Source organism: Dermacentor variabilis, chromosome 5 (assembly GCF_050947875.1).
Source record: "Dermacentor variabilis isolate Ectoservices chromosome 5, ASM5094787v1, whole genome shotgun sequence".
Lineage (NCBI taxonomy): Eukaryota > Metazoa > Arthropoda > Arachnida > Ixodida > Ixodidae > Dermacentor > Dermacentor variabilis.
This window is the reverse complement of record NC_134572.1, coordinates 62,766,008-62,772,093: the sequence shown is the minus strand read 5'-3', so window position 1 is coordinate 62,772,093 and position 6,086 is coordinate 62,766,008. Positions and strand designations below refer to the sequence as shown.

The following is a 6,086-nucleotide window of genomic DNA, read 5'->3' as shown; positions in this document are numbered from 1 at the left end:
TATGTTGAGTTTGGCGTTGGTCGGATACTTTCACTGATGATATGCGCAACAACACCATTGGCTGGAACTCGCTCTTACGAACAGTTCAAGCGTAAGTGCTTTTAATTTTTTGTGAATACGGGCCCTGGTAGGTAACTTTGCGCTTGTGCTTCGTATTTTGACACCGTATATTGCTGTCATACTACTTTCGTTAGCGCCATGGACTTTGCTACTGCTTGCTGAAGCGGCATACATGATTATTAGAATTCTGAAATTTTGCATGCCAGAACGACGATGTGATTATCAGACACGCTGTAGAGGGGTGTGGGAAGGGGTGAAGGAAGGGGGGCACTGGAATTAGTTTCGAACACCTGGCGTTCTTTAACGTGAACCCAATGCATGGTACACGAATGTTTCTCTTGCGTTCCGCCCCCATCAGAATGCAGCCGCCACGAACGGGATCGAACCCTTGACCTCAAACTCTGTAGTGCAATACCATAGCCACTGGGCTTTCATGATTATATTGCGCTTAGTGTTACACTGACGAACGGGAAGGACAGGACGCGGACGTACGTCGTGCTACGTACGTCCGCGTCGTGTCCTTCACGTTCGTCAGCGTAGCACTAAGCGCAATATAATCTTGAACGTCCACCAACTAGCCCTGTTCACTGCTTTACTAAATATCACTGGGCTACCGCAACGGGTGCTTCAATAGACAATTTTAGTTTAACGTTAGCATAATAGCGAGGTTAAGGAAAATAGCGCGTCACCGTTCAGTTAAGGAAATTTGCAGGGAGCGAAGGTTAGTATAGCGTGATAGCGTAGTTTCCGTGTGGGTCGCTATTCCACTATGCTTCGAATCTCACATACAAAGTGCAGATACGCGATTTTATCTATTCACCGATCTTTGCGTGTGCGTCTGAAAAGGGCTAGTGGCAGCGCAATGATAGCGGGGAGCGCGTCGTAATTGTACTTTCCATGTCTTCCGATCCGCGGCGAAATCAGTAGTCCAAGCCTGCCGTTCACTGCCCCCGGGAGCTCCCGATCTCAGAGACCATATAATGTAGCACCTATTTCTCGACTTCGCCGATAAGTGGTGCGGAAATCCCGGAACCACTTCCGGAGCTTGGTGGCGCCACCCACCGCCCCGTTCCAAAGGAGACGCTCCTAACATCCATCCATCCATCCACATTCCGGAAGAGCATGTTCATTAATTAATTAAAAATGAAGTAAATTCTACAAAAGCAATGCCAAATTCAAAGCGGGCGGCCGAGACAGCCGCCATATATTTACGTAAACAACGTAAACACGTAAAGACGCTAATGCTAAATCTGAGAAGTCGCGCGCGTACGCTAAACGTTATAGGTTGCTTAGCGTTCTGCGGACGCGCACTTCCATCCTGCTATTCCGCTAAGCACGCTATTCCACTAAGCACTCAAAACTAAAGCTGTCTAATACATCCAGGCCTTTACGTCTCTCGTCTCTGGGCCACTGCTTTCGGGGAGCCACGGTGCCGCTTGAAATCAATCTTGCCTCGTTCCGTACACTTTTCGTGCAGCCCCGCTGCAGGGCGCGGACAGCTTTCGCGACACCAGAAGCGCGGTGCTTCGGCGGCAGCCGACGGTCCCATTGCGCGCCAATAGGCCGTTAATCGTTTCCTCATCGGCCCAATGCGAGGCACAGCCCGTCCTCCCGTATCTCGCTTGTCGCATCGGCGGTTCTCTCGACGTCCCCCCTCCGCCGAAAGCCGGCCGAAAGCAAAAAAAGAGACGAGCATCCACTCGCACCGAGAGCGAAAGGAAAAGACCCGCACCCGCGTCGCGGGCGAATTCACCGCAGTCCAGGCGTCTCGCCGTCGCTAGCCAGCGCTCAAAACAGGTGGAACTCGCAGGCCGGCCCGCCAGTAGTGCGGTGCCGATGGTCGACGAAAACAGTCGCCGGTCTGCTTCTATCAGTGGAGAGCCTGCAGCGCCGTTGGCTGCCTGTCCGAGTTGAGACGAGCAGGCAGGCGGGCACGTCCGAAGGAAGCAACAGCGCGTGCCTCTCTAATGGTCTGCGAAAACTCTGGGCACAGTACGACAGTGCCGTGCAAGTGGTGACGGGGATTACGCTCGCTGCTTGACCCGTGAGGCGTCGCCCCACCACCACCGGGCGGGCGGGCAGACAAGGCAGGGCGGGCAGGTCTACAACGCGAGTCCTGCAGAAAAAGAAAAGGAAAGGAGGCGCGCCTCCTTTTTTGCCTCCGGCTGACGTCAGACGGCCGCCGAAGGCGACGGCACGTGGTGGGAATCCGGTTCTTGCGACGCCTGGGACGAGGAAGCGGCGGCGCCTTGACTTCTCGCCGACGATCACCGTAAGTGCGCCACCGTAGTCGGCGTGGCTTGGCACCAGCGCGCTTTCGCTCGCCCTTCCTCGGTTGGGCGGGCGCACGGCTTTCGCTAGGCCCAGGCAATCCCGGCTGATGACGCGCGGCCGAGCCTTTCTTCTTTTCCTGCGACAAAAGGATAGCCACGGCGGTGGTCCTGGTAGGACCCGCTTCGGAGTCGTGAAGCAGTTGAATCCGTGCAGCAGCTGTGGAGTGCTACGACCGGGCGTTCGCTTTTACCCGCAGCAATGTTTGGGCGAGAAATCTTCGCCGAGACGATCGCGATGGCAACGCGCACCCAGCGTGTAAACCGAACTCGTTACGGACGTCCCGACGGAAGGCGGTCCTGGTGCTTCGTATACGCTTGCGTCGCGCGGATGAGGTCGCATAATTTAGGGCCGCGTCGCAAGGTCGCGAGACGTTTCATTGCTGGTTCTTTCCGGCAATCACCGGTTGTTCTCGTTTTCGCTGATGAAACTGTCTCCACTACACTGACGTGCCAAAAGCACATATAGTCGCAAACACTTGTTTGCTGCTTTAGAAGTGCCGGCAAGAACATGAGCATAAAGTGGCGGTCTTTAGCATGAGCTGTCAGTTACAAATATGGTTAAGTTCTATGAAAACGTGCACTAATTTTAAGGATACGCCATGATTATTTGACGCAGAGCACAGTATATTTTCAGCTATGGTTTAGTGGTTTTGGAGGTCTAACCCTTTGTAGCTGAGTTGTAACCGTTTGTAATGGAGTTGTAACCATTCGTACTATTGTAACCGTAATTGTTTTCACTTGTTTTAATTCATTTTCAATTGCAATTCACATTGTCCAGGCCTACTCCTTCTGGAATTCCCGACATTTATGAAGCGGAGAAGTAACGCATGCGGCTCTATGCGATTAGCTGATGGCAACTGGACAGTTGTTTCAGCGTGCTCCCGCGAATAGAATAGTAATTTTACCCGCGAGTACCCGTCTTTTGAAACTCATATTGTAGTTGCCGGTTATTTTTTGTTCTTGTTGTTTGTTGTTGTTGTAGTTTTTGCAGCAAGCTTCACTAGGATACGCGCAGCGGACACCCTTCAGTTGACCGATCAGTAGAAGAATCGGCATTTAGGAAAGTTGGTAATGGTTGAACAAACTGGTTTGTCATCTTGTACTGCTTCTTCAAGGTGACCGATCAGAGTTGAGGCATGTTTGTTTTCTTCTTTTCTCAGTAAACGTATATTCTTCTTGCCAAGCAGATAGTCTTTTAACTCTTTGACTCTTAATACGGACTCTTACTATAGCTCTTATGCGCTCGAACGTTTCTGAGACGAGCAGTATTTTGATTATGCTGATTTCTCCATTCTTTCCTGCCTTAGCAACATTACGAGTTGCAGTCTGAAAATTCAGCTTCTTTGTAAAGAGACTCGCACCAATCATCTTCCTATATTGCTCTACACCACATATATTTGTACAGATTTTCGATGTTATTGTTGTGTTGATGTTAACTCGAGTAACTAGTCTTCACAACAACCGACAGATTTATTCTCAACTGAAAACTTTATTTATACCGGAAATTGAACGCGTACGGCATCACCGTTGTACTTATCATTCGCTACGAAATCAGTTAGGACCGCAAGGAGATTCTTAACATATTAGAGCGTGGTGAAACGTCGACGGAGAAGACGAGGATCTTCGGTATCAGTATAACGTCCCAATGACGTCGCCTTTGTCTTTCTGTCACGCGAATTTGTCACGTGCCTGCCTTCACAGTCAACTATATCCACATCGCGAAAACCTTCAAGGGGGTCGAAAGAAATCGTTTCAGCAGTCAAAAATTTACGGTGCGAAAGCCCATCTTGCCGTTCCTGTAAAAGCGGCGGTAGCTTAAGAGGCCTATGTATACGGCGACGATGAAATACTTTGACAATAGCGATATACTGCGTGAAAAAAAAAATGCTATAGCAAAACCCGCGAATGGAGGACGAATAACTAAGGTTTTTAGTTGCAAACACGTGAAGCAAACAGGCAATGAAGCCGAGAAAAGCATATGGGAAATGAACTATTTTATTTTATTTGAAATGTAGAAATGATAAGCGAAAAAAAATGCAAGCGGCGGACGAAAAGACAACTCCGCCCGGATAGAAGCCGAACCCACATCCTTTGCATTGCGTGTGCGGTGCCTTATCAAGTAAGCTGCCGTGGCAGCCATCTTCCCGTCTGTTTTATTGTGTAGTTGCATATGCATCTACTATAGATCTGGCCCTGAGAGCGCTAGCCAGCCACACCCGTGCGCCTTGTGCGCACGAGTGTGGCTTCCGCGCACGAGTGTGTGTTACACTCGTGCGCAGAAGGTTGTGCAGTCTAGCACGACATACGCTAAGCAAGGATATACTTAGATATATATTGATAGCGTGCGAATTGCGATAATATTGTGATGAAAAATTGGTAGAAATTACAGTAGGCTTGGTATTCCTTACCCGCTAAATCCAACAGAATCTACTGTAGTTCGTACACCTCCACCTAGTCGTTGTAGCTATAAGCAGAGCGCTTTGGCAAAGGGTTCGCATTTGCAGCCATCCGAGCTAACGTTGACCTTTCCTTCCCGGAATAAAAGCAGGCACTCGACGTTTCGGGCTCGCACCGCGCGCCAATTTTCTCCTCACAAATTACCCGTTATCACCGGCAGGTAATTGCCTGACGCCAGGTTTGTCACTGAGCAAGCCAGCTTCTTCGGAGCTACAGCAAATAGTTTAACCTCGACTTCGGGAGCCCGCATTCGGTTCGTGCTGGATTCTCGCAACGCCTACTGTCTAGCTGCAGCTCTTTGCCTTTCTCCGTCTAAGACAGGCTTTCGCAGAAGGGCAGCAGCCGTTGAGCTTATATTGAGTCGTGCTCTTTGAACCCGCCGTCGGAGAAGACATCCGCCCACGGCGTGCTACGGGCGGTAAGACTTAGCACTGCTTATGCGGGCACACTGGGGCGAAAGCACAAGTTGTGCTGTTCTTTCACTGCTTTCGCTATTTACTTTTCAAAGTAGGCCGTGTCTTCGTGCTTTGTAGCAGCCCAGTGCTGAACCGCTATTTTTCACGCTTCTTGGGTTAGAGTTTTCGTTGCCGTCTGCGGTGTCACTGAGTCCTCGGCGCGTCTTCCCTGCAGTACCCTTCGATCACGCTGGCAGTTCGGCCACACAGGCGCGTTGGGTGTTAAGGTGCAGTTGAATCTAGAGCCGCATCCGGACGTGATGATAATACCCGCCGTGGTTGCTTAGGGGCTTTGGCGTTGCGCTCCTAGGCACGAGGTCGCGGGATCAAATCCAGGCAGTGGCGGCCGCATTTCAATAGAGGCGAATTCCAAAAAAAAAAAAAAAAACGCCGGTGTACCGTGCATTGGGTGGATGTTTAAGAACCCCAGGTGGTCACAGAATCAAAATCATAGAATACAATTTTTTGAATGTATGATAATAGCACGCAGGCATCGCAAGGGTGCACGCCAGAGAAAGCATTTACACACGCTATCAAATACCCATGTTTACACAATTTCTCCGGGGCAGCCATAGCCGTATCTTTATTGCCTCGGATATATCCCAACGCTAGACATCAGCTATTCGTTCCCATATTCAGCGTATTTTACAATGCCCACTCATTTCACTCCCAACCTGTACCCGATCCCAATATAGGTGGGAACTGACGACTAACACCATGTAGCATTGCAACGACCTTTGTTGCTGAGCCTGACTCTTGATCCTACACTGTAAAGTAAAAA

General features: G+C 50.0%; 1 protein-coding gene across 1 annotated transcript in view; it reads left to right on the top strand.

The window, feature by feature from the left end:
• Positions 1-1,794: 1,794 nt before the first annotated feature.
• LOC142582662 (venom protease-like) overlaps positions 1,795-6,086 on the top strand; it is a 51,574-nt gene continuing 47,282 nt past the window's right edge. The window contains exon 1 of the mRNA XM_075692587.1: positions 1,795-2,332. The gene's annotated coding sequence lies outside the window, so the exon portion shown is untranslated. The remainder of the gene's footprint in view (positions 2,333-6,086) is intronic.